This window comes from Petaurus breviceps, unplaced genomic scaffold (assembly GCF_028583685.1).
Source record: "Petaurus breviceps papuanus isolate PSGF00001 unplaced genomic scaffold, PetGlider_PUasm1.0 90919, whole genome shotgun sequence".
NCBI lineage: Eukaryota > Metazoa > Chordata > Mammalia > Diprotodontia > Petauridae > Petaurus > Petaurus breviceps.
In genome coordinates this window covers 35,149,341-35,161,891 of record NW_027187378.1, presented here as the reverse complement: position 1 = coordinate 35,161,891, position 12,551 = coordinate 35,149,341, and the positions used below count along the sequence as shown (strand labels likewise).

General features: G+C 37.8%; 1 protein-coding gene across 9 annotated transcripts in view; it reads left to right on the top strand.

Annotated features, from left to right (window-relative positions):
• The window catches only part of CSGALNACT1 (chondroitin sulfate N-acetylgalactosaminyltransferase 1), a 405,491-nt gene that overhangs the window by 156,494 nt on the left and 236,446 nt on the right, over positions 1 to 12,551 (top strand). For all 9 annotated transcript variants that reach the window (XM_069075776.1, XM_069075774.1, XM_069075771.1 and 6 more), the window contains exon 2: positions 10,681 to 10,774. The gene's annotated coding sequence lies outside the window, so the exon portion shown is untranslated. The remainder of the gene's footprint in view (positions 1 to 10,680; positions 10,775 to 12,551) is intronic.

Genomic DNA, 12,551 nt, shown 5'->3' with positions numbered 1-12,551 from the left:
AGAATTATTTTTTTATAATTTTACTCTAATTTGCTATGATTTCTCCTATTTATGCATGCACACTTTAAATACAAATGACTATGAGCGGATATTATAATTTTACTTCAAAAGACAAATTTTCATCCTACTGTCTCTAGCATGTGTAAATGCAGTGTTAGTTGACACAGGTTGGTCCTTTGAGATATGCCTAAATACTGGTCCTTCTGTTAAAAAATCAGCTATTGGGTTTTGCTTATTTCTTCTGGCTTTATTAGTTTGCATAGAACCACCTGGAGTTTTCTAATATTTCAGGCGTTTTGGCATTTTGGATATTTTTGAGCTAGTACTTGGACCTGGGGGAGTAATTTCTTCCCCCTGGGCCTCAGTTTCTTTATTTATATAATGAAGACTTAGTGATCTTTAAGGACTCTTTGAACTCTAAAAGATGATTTTTTTTTTCCTTCTGAATGAAGCCTCATAGACTCTTTTCTTCTCCACCTGATAGCTATGTTGCCACATCAACATCATAAGTGATGCTATACCTTTGCTTGGCAGGGGTGCCTTAGGACTAGCAGTTCAGAGTACTAGATGAATGATATTTTTCAGACTTATCCTTGATTGTGATGAAAATGTTGCTGTTAGTTAAGTAAGCATTTTTTATGGGCTTACTATGTGCCAGACACTGCGCTAAGCTATGGGGATGCAAAGAAAGGCAAAGGATAGTTCCTGCCCTCGAGGAGCGCAGTCTAGTACAGGAGAGCATGAGAAAACAACTTTGTATAAACAAGCTATACCCAGGATAAAATTGGAGTTAATCAGCAGAGGGAAGGTACGAACTTTGGTGGTTGGTGGTAGTTGCTGTCCTTCATTCTTGAAAAGGACCAAAATGACATCACTATGCTAGCATCAAGTTTCAATGTGTGTGACTGTGGCTGATCAGACCCATATGAGCTCAGGGTGCCCTACCACAGATGTACCACAAATAGTCCACGTGAACATTTGGAGCGGATACTCTAAATTTGTGCATCCTGCATTTCCTTGAGCTATTAATTCTGCATTGCTCCAAGAGCACAGCACTTTCTCTGATGTGGGCATACCATGCTGAGTGGTCCTGTGCCAGTGTCTCCCATGTCACACAATCAATTCCAAAGTTCACAAGAGAGACCTTGGGAGTGTCCTTGTATCACTTCTTCTGACAGCCATGTGAACACTTACCCTGTGTGAGTTCTCCACAAAATAGTCTTTTTGGCAAGTATACATTTTACATTCAAACAACATGACCAGCCCATCAGAGTTGTGCTCTCTGAAGTAGAGCTTGAATGCTTGATAGTTTAGTTCGAGAAAGGACCTCAGTGTCTGGTGCCTTATTCTGCCAGGTGATCTTGAGAATTTTCCTAAGACAATTCAAATGGAAGCGATTCAGTTTCCTGGCATGGTGCTGGTATGTTGTCCAGGATTCACAGGCATACAACAATGAGATCAGCACAACAACTCTGTAGACTTTAGTTTGGTAGTCAATGTAATGCCTCTTTTCTCCCACACTCTCCTTTGGAGCCTCCCAGACACTGAGTTAGCTCTGACAATAAGTGCATCAACCTCATCATCAATGGATACATCCCTGGAAAGAACTAATAGAATTGGGAAAGGTTTCCTCTGGAAGGTGGAGTTTTACCCTGGACTTGAAGGAAGCTAGAGAAGTCAAGAGGTATGGATGTGGAGGGAGATTAGGTGCTGAGGAATTCCATTATAATTCAGTTAAAGGTACTTCCTGCTACTTTCCAGATGGATTTTTAAACCCTGGAGCTAAAAAAATTGGAGAGAGATAGGTGAGGGGCTTTTCTTAGATTCTTTTATCTGACAACCTTTGCAAAATTTGTTTTATATCTCAAAGGATATGAACCCCAATTTGGTTTCCTAAGTGAGCAGTAAGTAATCATCGAGATCAATGGGTTGCTGATTGCTTCTTATAGAGAAATAGAAATTTGGGTCTATATCTGAAGTAGAAAGCTAACAGTTATTTGGGGTTTTTCCTGCTTTGTCACAAGGGTTGTGGTGATGTGAATAATGTAGAGTGTCCAACTTCCTGGTAACTTAAAAACTTAAAGGGAGAGATCTAATAAATTGATTTCTTAAGCAAAAGGATAGACTGGATCTTTTTTTTTTTAACTTGGTGACTTTGGGAAAGTCACTTGGTCACTTTGGGTCTTAGTTTCTTCATTCTTTAAAACAAGAAGCCTGTACTAGGTGATTTCAAAGGTTCTTTTTAGCTCTAAATGCTGGGATCCAATAAGAGGAGTGGGCTTAGATGATAATACAGTTAGATGGCCCCTAGCTTATTGAAAGAGTAAACAACTGTACCAGAAATATCAACTAATGGATCATTGTCAATCTAAAGGACAGTCTTTAATGATTTGCTGTAGTCAGTCCTTGACCCCATCCTGTTCAGTGTTTTTATCAATGACTTGGAAGATGATATAAAATGATTTTCTTTTCTTACTTGTGCCAACTTGGGATGAATCAGTACTATGCTAGACAACAGACATATCTTGAACAACTTGCCATGATGGACAAAATGAAAAAGATGCAAGGTCGTAGGAAGAAGTGTAAGAACCAGCTCATTGGTTGAAGAGTAAACTGAATAATTAAAATATTGAAGAGTTCTAACTTAACAGAAGTTCACTTGGAAAAAAGATTTAAGGAGTTTTAGGTGATTGCAAAGTCATGTCACTCCATGCTAGGTCATGAATGTCAAAAAGAGAACATCATGTCAGGTCACACTAATGGAAGGCTAGTGTCCAAAACAAGGAAGATGATTCACTCCTGAGAGATAGGCGAGGGACTTAAGATACAAGATAAGATACATGTTTTTTGAATACGACCAATATCAGAATTTGTTTTATTTGTGCATATTTTTATGAGGGTTTTTTCTTCCATTTTAGATGAGGATGTAGGAGAGTGTTTAGATAGGTTTGTCCCCCCCAAAAAAGAAAAAGAACAGAAAGAAAAGTCATTGAAGGATATTTTTTAATGCAAAGAAGAAGACAGAAGGAAGGCCAGAAGGAATCACAGACAAATACAGTAGCTTTGAAAGTTACATGTTGACTTTATTATTATGTACTTAAAAAGAAAAGAAGCTGTACATAAGAGAGATTTGCAGTTTCATGTACAATCCTCTTTTCTGTTCTATCAAGTGTATGGAAATGTTCTTCTTCCTTGGTGTTTGTAAAGTTTGAAGTAAAAAAAAAAGAATTTAAAAAATGCCAAAACTTATAGGTAAGAAATTTTTGACTGTGAAACTATTTTTTTTCAGAAAAAAGTACAAAATATATATTTTTGCATTTAAATTACTTTACCTGATTGTATTTTCGAGACTGAAGTTTTTTTTTGGCGTTAATTACTTGTTTTTGTTTTCTAATAATGTATGCAATGAAGAAGACAATGCAGTTTAAAAAATGCTTGTTAATATATTTTAAACATTAGAATTCTTTTCTGCAATAAACAAAGGAATTGATGCCTTTCACTGTACTTTGTGCTGGTCCACACCACATTTAGAATGCTCCATTTAAAGGGGGATATCACAATACAGAACATATTTAGGTTAAGACAGCCTGAATGGTGAAATGGCCCAGGAACAAGATGATATATGGAATAATTGGAGGAACTGGGAGTTTTATTCTGGAGGAGGAAAGAGAGGAGTTCTCAAAACTGCATTCAAGCATTTGCAGGACTTTCATGTGGAAGGGGGGACTAAATGGGGGACCGAAACTAGAAACACTTGCTGGAAGCTAGGAGATAAGGAGACATTGGGATGTAATTTTACATACATAATATGGTGCTCTTTAGTGGAGCAGTAGCAAATACACATAGTTATCGGCATGGGTATGTTATAAGATTTATGACATAGACCCCTGTGTTCATTATCCTGAATGATGAGAATTTCTTTAGGGGCTCCTAAGTAGCCTCATACTTAGAGGGTTTCATAGCTCTTTCAGCTAGGCATGAGGACTATAGCTTATAGTGAAACAATTTGAAGAGAGTCTATGTGTAGGGTCAGGGGCAACTAAGTGACACAGTTGATAGAGTGCCAGGTCTGGAGTCAGTTCTGAGTTAAAATCCTGCTACAGGCACTTGCTAGCTGTGTGACCCTGGGCAAGTCACCTAACCCTGTTTCCTTCAGTTTCCCCCATCTGTAAAATAAGCCAGAGAAGGAAATGGCAAACCCTTCCAGTATTTTTTGCCCAGAAAACCCCAAAAGGAGTCATGAAGAGCTGGACATGAAAATGACTAGATGATGATGGGAAGAAAAATGATCACTCTCTAAAGACAGAATGGATCCTCTTGTGAAGTAGTGAGTGTCCCATCACTGGAGGTATTAGAGACTGGGCCCTTTTGAGATGTTATAGTGCCTACAGTGGTTTGGGGGTTGGATAAATAGCCTTTTCATTTCTTAAGACTCTATGATTCCAGGAGAAGCACGCTTCCCTGTGAAAGGCTTAGTTGTAGGTTAGTTATGATTCCTACTGTTCCATCTGAAGCGTGGACTTCTGGCTCCCTGCTTTTCCCAGGGAAGCACAAATATACACGCTCTCTGTCTTTGTGGTATTCCATTCCTCACAGATTTTAAATCTGAAACACTCCAGCAGCAGCCAAGCAGTTACCAAAAGAATGTGTTGAGAATCCTATGTCTACAAGAGCTATTAAAAATGTATGTGGCCTCTGTAGAAATGTTAAATGAGGAGGTATGAAGAAACATAGAACCAAATAACTGACCTTTGTGGATAAGGGAGTTGTGCCTCTTCAGTGATTTTTGACATTTGCAGAACTAAATATGAAATTATATTTGGATGGATGTGTTAATTTGGCTTTATCTCTGGGTAGGCAAGTTTGTACAGCAGAAAAGAAGAGTATTTTTTTTTCCTTTTTGCTAGGTGGACAAATTCTGCATTCTTTTATCATTTTAGTGTGTCCATCTGTAAAATGGGTCTATTAGACTCATTCATAGTGTGATGGAAAGAACACTGGAATTGGGTCCCTTTCTGATCTCTGTTCCTGGTTGGCTGTGTGCCTGGGGAGGCAGCTGGATTAGATCACTTTTATGGGAGAGAGAGTTAATTGCAATCTGTGCTTCTCACAAAAAGAAACTGCTGAGCTCTTTTATTTGTTTGGTAAATTGAACAGAATATGCAATTTTCTAAGTGGGCAAAATGTTATTGATCACAGTTCACTCATAAATAATAAATATTACTAATTTTTCCTTTGGTAGGTGATTTCTAATGGCTTTAAAATGTGGTTAATGGCAGGCCTGTTTGTGTAGCCCTCTCAATGCAGAATCACAACAATAGCTCACCTTTATAGAACTTTAAAGAGCTCATAAATATATAATAAACATAACTCACAATTCAATAATAATAATTATTATAGCTAGCATTTGTATAGTACTTTAAGGTTTACGAAGCACTTTACAAATGTTATCTCTGCACAACAGTCCTGAAAAGTAGGTGCTATTATTAGCCCCATTTTACAGTTGAAGAAACTGAAGCAGAGGTTAAATTATCTAGTAAGCATCTGAGGAAGGATTTGAACTCAGGGTCCAGCGCCCTATCCACTGCACATTCTACTTGCTTCTTAAAAACAATAAACAAAGCTTTTCTTATTCCACTCCATATATGAGGTAGTGTACATAGTCTTATCTCCAGCATGCAGATGAGGAAATTGAGATTCAGGGAAGCCTAGGAAGTGATAGAACCCAGACCTTGAAGGCAGGTCTTCTTGTCTCAGTATAGTGTTTTTCTTTCAGTGGGAAGGACTCTTCCTTTCAAGGTAGTATAGGTAGAAGAAAGTCACTGGCAGAATTCACTAGCTTCTTGAAAGCCCCAAATTCGCTATTCGAGAACCACCTGCAAGGTGGTTAGCTCCTTAGATTAGAGGGACTAGGTAGAGTCTAATGTAGCTGTTCCCTCTCCCAGGCCCTTCCACCTCCATGCTTCTTTAATCACATTCAACAGCATGTCAATAAATATGAATGTACTTACTGTGTGAGGGGATCTATGCTTCAGTGCTGAGGGAAATATGGTCTAGGGAAGATACGGTCCCTGCCTTCATACGAAGAGATACAATTAATACACAGACATTTTATGTTGTTGTTTTTCAGTCGTGTCTGATTCTTCATGACCCTATTTGTTTTTGTTTTTTTTTTTTGGCAAAGATACTTGGGTGGTTTGCCATTTCCTTCTCCAGATCCTTTTACAGATGAAGAAACTGAGGCAAACAGGGTTAATTGACTTGCCCAGGATCACACACCTAGTAAATATCTGAGGTCAGATTTGAACTCAGGAGGATGAGTCTTCCTGACTCCAAATCGAGTGATTTATCCTTTGCACCCCCTAACTGCCCCATCATAAGGAATAGTAATAATTCACATTTATATTCTGCTGTAAGATTACAGTCTCCTCCTCTCCAACCACCTTCTATGTGTGTATGTGTATATATATATATATATATGTGTGTGTGTGTGTGTATAAATATATAGATATATAATATGTCTATATATTTGTATTCTTTCCTCTTTGAACTGCTTCTGATGAGAGTGAGGTTCAAGCATTGATTGCCAACCCCCCTATTTTCTCTTCCATTGTAAAAACTCTTCCTTGAGTACCTCTTTTATGTGAAATAATTTTCCCCATTTTTCTTTTCTATTCCCCCCTCCTCCCAGTATCCCTCTTTTTCAGTGTTTAATTTTTTTGAGACCATCCCAGCATAATCAACTCACACTTAAACCCTTTATATATATTCCATCTCACTGCCATAGTAACGATAAAGTTCTTAGGAGTTACAAAGTATCATTTTCCCATGTAGGAATGTAAACCATTTAACGTTATTGAATATCATATAGTTTCTTTTTCCTTTTACCTTTTTGTGCTTGTGTATTATATTTAAAAATCAAAATTTCTATTTGGTTCTTGTCTTTTCCTCAGGAATTCTTGAAAGTCCTCTATTTCATTAGATATCCATTTTTTCCCCTGAAGAATTATACTTAGTTTTACTGGATAGGTGATTCTTGGTTGTAATCCTAGCTCTTTTGCCTTTTGGCGTAATATATTCCAAGCCCTCCACTCCTTTAATATGGAAGTTGCTAAATCTTTTGTGATTTTTGTAGTGCATGATATTTGAATTGATTATTAATGGCTGCTTGCAATATTTTCTTCTTGACCTGAGAACTCTGGAATTTGACTATAATATTCCTGGGAGTTTTCATTTTGGGATTTCTTTTAGGAGGTGGTTGGATTCTTTCCATTTCTATTTTACCCTTTGATTATAGCACATCAGAATAGTTTTCCTGTATAATTTCTTGAAATATGATACTTGGGCTCTTTTTTTGATCATGACTTTCAGGTAGTCCTCAAATTATCTCTCCTTAGTCATCCTTTTGACTTTGTTTAATTTTTTCTTGATTTCTTCACGAGGTTATTTCAGTTTTCAGTGACCTTTTGTACCTCTTTTTCAATTTGGCCATTTTTCCTTTTTAAGGATCTTCTCAGGAGTTCTTTTCTTCAGTGAATTTGTGTATTTCCTTGTCTATTTGGTCTATTCTCATCTGTCTCCTGAACAGAGGTGCAGAGGAGACCCTAGCTGAGCATTCCTTACCCTCCAGAAGTAGGTTAAGGATCACTGAATGTGGAATAGCAATAATATGAGAGGAGTAGTGTGGTTGTATGGGAGACACACAACCCTACCTTGTGGGAGGATGAGATGAAATCCATCTTCTCATCACTGAATCGATTGATCCCCTGCCTTTGGGGTCATATCATTGTTCCCTGAGGGTAGAGGACTCCTACTTTAGAGGCAACTCTCCTAGAAAAAGGAAGTCATTGTGATGTCCTCCTGGCTTCTTTTAGTGCCTTGTATTACCGTTCTGCTAGTGCCAAGGAGTTTTTGGAGCCGATGGGAGTGTGTAATTTTACAAGAGTGGTGAGGATTTCTCACACTCAGAAGTCAGATTATATTGCTTCTGGTGACATCCATTTTGAGCTGGTGGGTTTCAGCTGTGAAATAAATGTGCTATAAGGAGGTTTTTTTCTATTCTAGCTAGGTGGTTCAGTGGATAGAGTGCCAGAACTGGAGTCAGGAACAGTCATCTTTGTGAGTTCAAATCTCACTTTGGATACTTACTAGCTGTGTAACCTTGGGAAAGTCACTTAATCCTATTGGACTCAGTTTCTTCATCTGCAAAATGGGCAGGAGAAGGAAATGACAGTGTTTTTTTTTTTTTAACCAAGAAAACCCCAAATGGGGTCATGAAGAATTGGACATGCCTAAAATGACTGAACAACAAACAAAGAATATTAAGACAAACAGTGAGGATACATCCCATTCATTTATTCAGCATTTATGATGCAAGATTTAGTATTAAAATGCAAGTGAAGCCACTTAACACAGAATGACATAAAGGGAAAGGTCCATGATTTTAGGATGTGAGGTAGAAAACTAAACTGTGAGTTCTTTTGAAGTCCTGGTATGCCAGCCCTGAAGAGTGATAGACTTAAATCTAAGTGTTCTTTCCAGCTGCTAAGTGTGATTCCAGTTAGAGCTGGCTTAAATAGCAAGGGAAAAGCAGGAAGGAAGGGAGAGAGGGAGAAGACAGACAGTGGAGTGCTGAATATAAAGTGTCTGGCTGCATTTATGTAGTGCTTTGTGATGTCTGTAGAGATGAAGGCAAAATAATCTAAACTGGGAACAGAACCCAGTGTACAGATAGGTATACAGATAGAGATTTTGGAGTCAGAGGAAACCCAGGTTCGAATCCAAGACTTTCCAGTGGCTACCAGGGTGCCCTTGAGTAAGTCACTAATGTTTTAGATACTCAATTTTTTCATCTGCAAAAATGATCATCTTATGATAGATATTTAGTAGAGTTGACTCTGGGAGTCTAGACTCAGAATTTGTTCTGACTGGTCCCATTGATGATTGTATGCTGTAATTTCTTTACCACATTATCTACTTTATGAAATGGAAATAATAAAACTTGCCTTTTCCTACATCCCAAAGATAAGGAGAATAATAATCATTAAAACTCATTGGATGTGTGTATTGTCCTGTGTATTGGTCTGGAAATCATGGAGACTCATGTTCAGATGCTATCTGAGGTAGTTTACTAACTATGTTACAGCAGGTGACCCACTTAATCTCCCCCAGACTCAATTTCCTCATCTGCCAAATGGGGATGATAACAGCTCCTACCTCTTGGGTTACTGTGAGGATCAACTCAGAGAATGTATGTAAAAGGCTTCTCAGTTATAATGATCCTTATATTCACTTGAGAAGGAGCATTATTAACATTCCTCCAATATGAACAGTGTAACCGCAATGTTTTTGGCTATCTTCTGGCTGTAAAAAGCCTCAAGAAGGATCAGATGTTTCTGTGCCAATGTGGTTGAAATCTCTGGCTTATATGAGTCAATTTATTCAACAAATATCCATTCAATAGCCATTAATTAGAACACCTACCCTGCAAGAGGGAGGGATTGGGCTCAGCAATGAAGGAAATGGGAAGATTAGCAGGTCATGGTCCCTTCTTTTGGGATTGTATTAGTGAAGGACTATGTTATTGTAAGCAATCTAATAGATACCACCACACAGTAGGTCTGTACCCATCCTATTCCCCCCTTTTATTTCTTAATAAAAGTGTTAATGGGAAAGCTGCTGCCTAAGGAGCTAGGAGCCAGACTCCCCGAATGGTTTTAGTTTCAGCACCATCCTTCTGAGAGATTCCCTCTTGAAAGCAGTACAACTGCTGTCTAAGAGCGGTGACTCCAGCCATCCCCGGGAGCCCGATGCTGAGAGCATATTGAAAAGCTGTCTTCAGCCCGGCCCTGCTGGCTCCAACAACCCAGTTCACTGTTTCTGCAGCACAGTGGGGTCTTTGATGCACCAGAAAGAGCTGCTTTTTTTTTTCTTCCTCTAACACCACTGGTTCAGTTTGAAGCTGGTAGATTCCTTCTTTCCCTCAGGGAGAACTTATGTGAGGATTTTCTATGTTTTAACATCTTATTCCGTGAAACCATTTATAATTGTTTGCTGTTCAGCAAACAGTGGAGCTGAACATGATCGTTTCATAGCAGGTCAGTGTCTTTACTCCCCACTGAAGTGTTGCTTCAGAGAGCACCATACCCTCCCAGGGCAAAGCACATTAGGGAGGGTGGACAGCTGTGGCCCAATTCCCCCCTTTTTTTTTCTTGAAAAAATATTTTTATCTTTCTTTGCTTTTATTAATACTTAAACTTAATATTTAGTATCTTGTTTACATTTCATTACAAATCTACTGCTCTTCAGTCATTAAAACAGAGGGGAGAAAGTGATTCAGTGAGTCTTGCCCTGGAACTAACCTTTCTTTTTCTTTATCTATAACTCTCTCTCTCTCTCTCTCTCTCTCTCTCTCTCTCTCTCTCTCTCTCCCTCTCCCTTTCCCTTTCCCTCTTCCTCTCCCTGTCCCTCTCCCTCCCTCCCTCTCTCTTCCTTTTTCTCTTTCTTCTTCCTCTTCTTTCCCCCCCTCCTTTCTCTTTCTTGGTAAATAATTATATTTTAACTTAAAACTTTTACTTCTCCATTTGTTTTTAATCTTGCCACGTAATTTGAAAAATCTTGCCTGAGCTTTGGAGGTACAAATGTATAACTATCATTTCCCCATTTGTTTTTGCATTTTAGATTCCTTTAGATTTCAAGGGGCACAACTCAGATGCTTTTAACCTAGAAGAGGAATGATGCTGTTCCATCTCGATGACTTTTTTCCTATTCTGAGGTAAGTGAAGTTGTCCATCATTAATTTCTTTAGAAATAAATCTGTGAAGGAGGCAGATTACTTTTACTGATGTTTAACAGTAGATTTATATACTTGTACATACAGACATATAGGATGAAATTTCATTTTATATTTATCATTGTAATCAATTTTATTTTGATCAATAATTAATGATTATTTCAAAGTGCAAATAATTTTTCAGAGTAGCCAAGTCATTTGATAACAGCCTTTTCCTCCACTTAGTGTGGAGAAAACAAGCACTTACTACATGTAACATTGAGTTTTATGATCTTTTTCAGAATTTACCACTTCTTTTGGATTTCTATCTGTTAACTCTTAAGAACTTATTTAAAAACGTTATTTAGTGAAAGAGGAAGAGCATTTGTCTTCCCTTTGGAATTCTGGGGAAAAATGGCTTTCTAAAATGTTCCATCTTTGGGAGAATGAGGAAATGCAGCTTCATTTATGTTAGGAAAGAATTATATAAGTGCAAAGGCTTGGAGAATTGAGCCACCCTCCTCCTAACATTGCTTAGTGATGAGGCAGATGGCATGGTAAACTTTTTTAGAAGACTGTAAAGATTCACTTTACCTTTAGCGTGGTTCATTTTCTTGGTTTTAGTTTTGGGACATCCCATGTAACATTGCTCTTGAGCTGTTCCCATCACCAGCTGCCATCAGAACCAACTCTTTGCTCAGAGATTGCAGTGTATTTGCTTTGTTATGTTATTATTATTATTTTTTAACTGTGAGGCCTCCATTAAGTTTGTGAAATCTAAAAATGGGAAATGAGAAGCTGGATATCTGACTCTCTTCTTCAAATCCTACTTCAGCATATAAATGCCTCTTTTTTTTTTCTGGTTTCCTCTTCAAACAACGGAATGGAGATGAAAATAGATAAGCTTAGTCCACATACCTTTCAGGAAGTACCTTATTTCCATTTTAACAAATCCCTCTAGAGATTTAGTGCGTGATTTTACATTTTTCCTCATCCTTTTTATCACTTAGAGTAAGATGAAAGAGCATTATCTAAAAACATTTATTATTATTATTATTCATTCATGGAATATCTCACAATTCATACTTAGAATGCAATGAAGTGTGTACTTCTAACAGGGATACATTTGAATCGTTAATCATGGAAAGAAACAACTCAGATAAAAGTCACTTCTGCAAATAATTGTAACTGATTATGATTGCTCACGAATTCTTTTCTAAGTAATAGTATAGAGGTAAAAAGTGTCTAAGAAGGGTTTGGTGTCAGCCTAGGGGGTGGATGTAATGATGTTTTATGGGTTTAGGTAGTGTTTTGGAGGATAAGAGAAAGAGAATTATCTTTAGATGACCTTAATCAAATGCAATTACTAAAAAATTGAAATAATATACGTATTTATGTAACTCTTATGTGGTCTGGAATCTATGCTCTCTTCATTGTGGGTACTCTCTCCAGGTACCAGTATCAGCTCCTCCACACCTCAATTTGTATTTTTCTTGTCCATGTCTTTCTTTATATCCTCCACAGGGGTTCATTTTAAGCATTCTTATGGTCCTTTAGAATATTTCTGTGGATGGGAAAGAAATAATGTTCGTTTTGGACCAGACTTGAAATCTCATTGGTATTGTGAACTCCCAGTGTGGAAAATCACTCAAACAGTGCAGATCTGTATCTGTTCTGCAAATTATAGAGTTGTCTAGGGCACTGTGAGATTAGTGACTTGCTCAGTCACATAGCTAGTATGCAGTAAGGCAAGGCTTAAAGCAGGTACTTCCTGAACCCA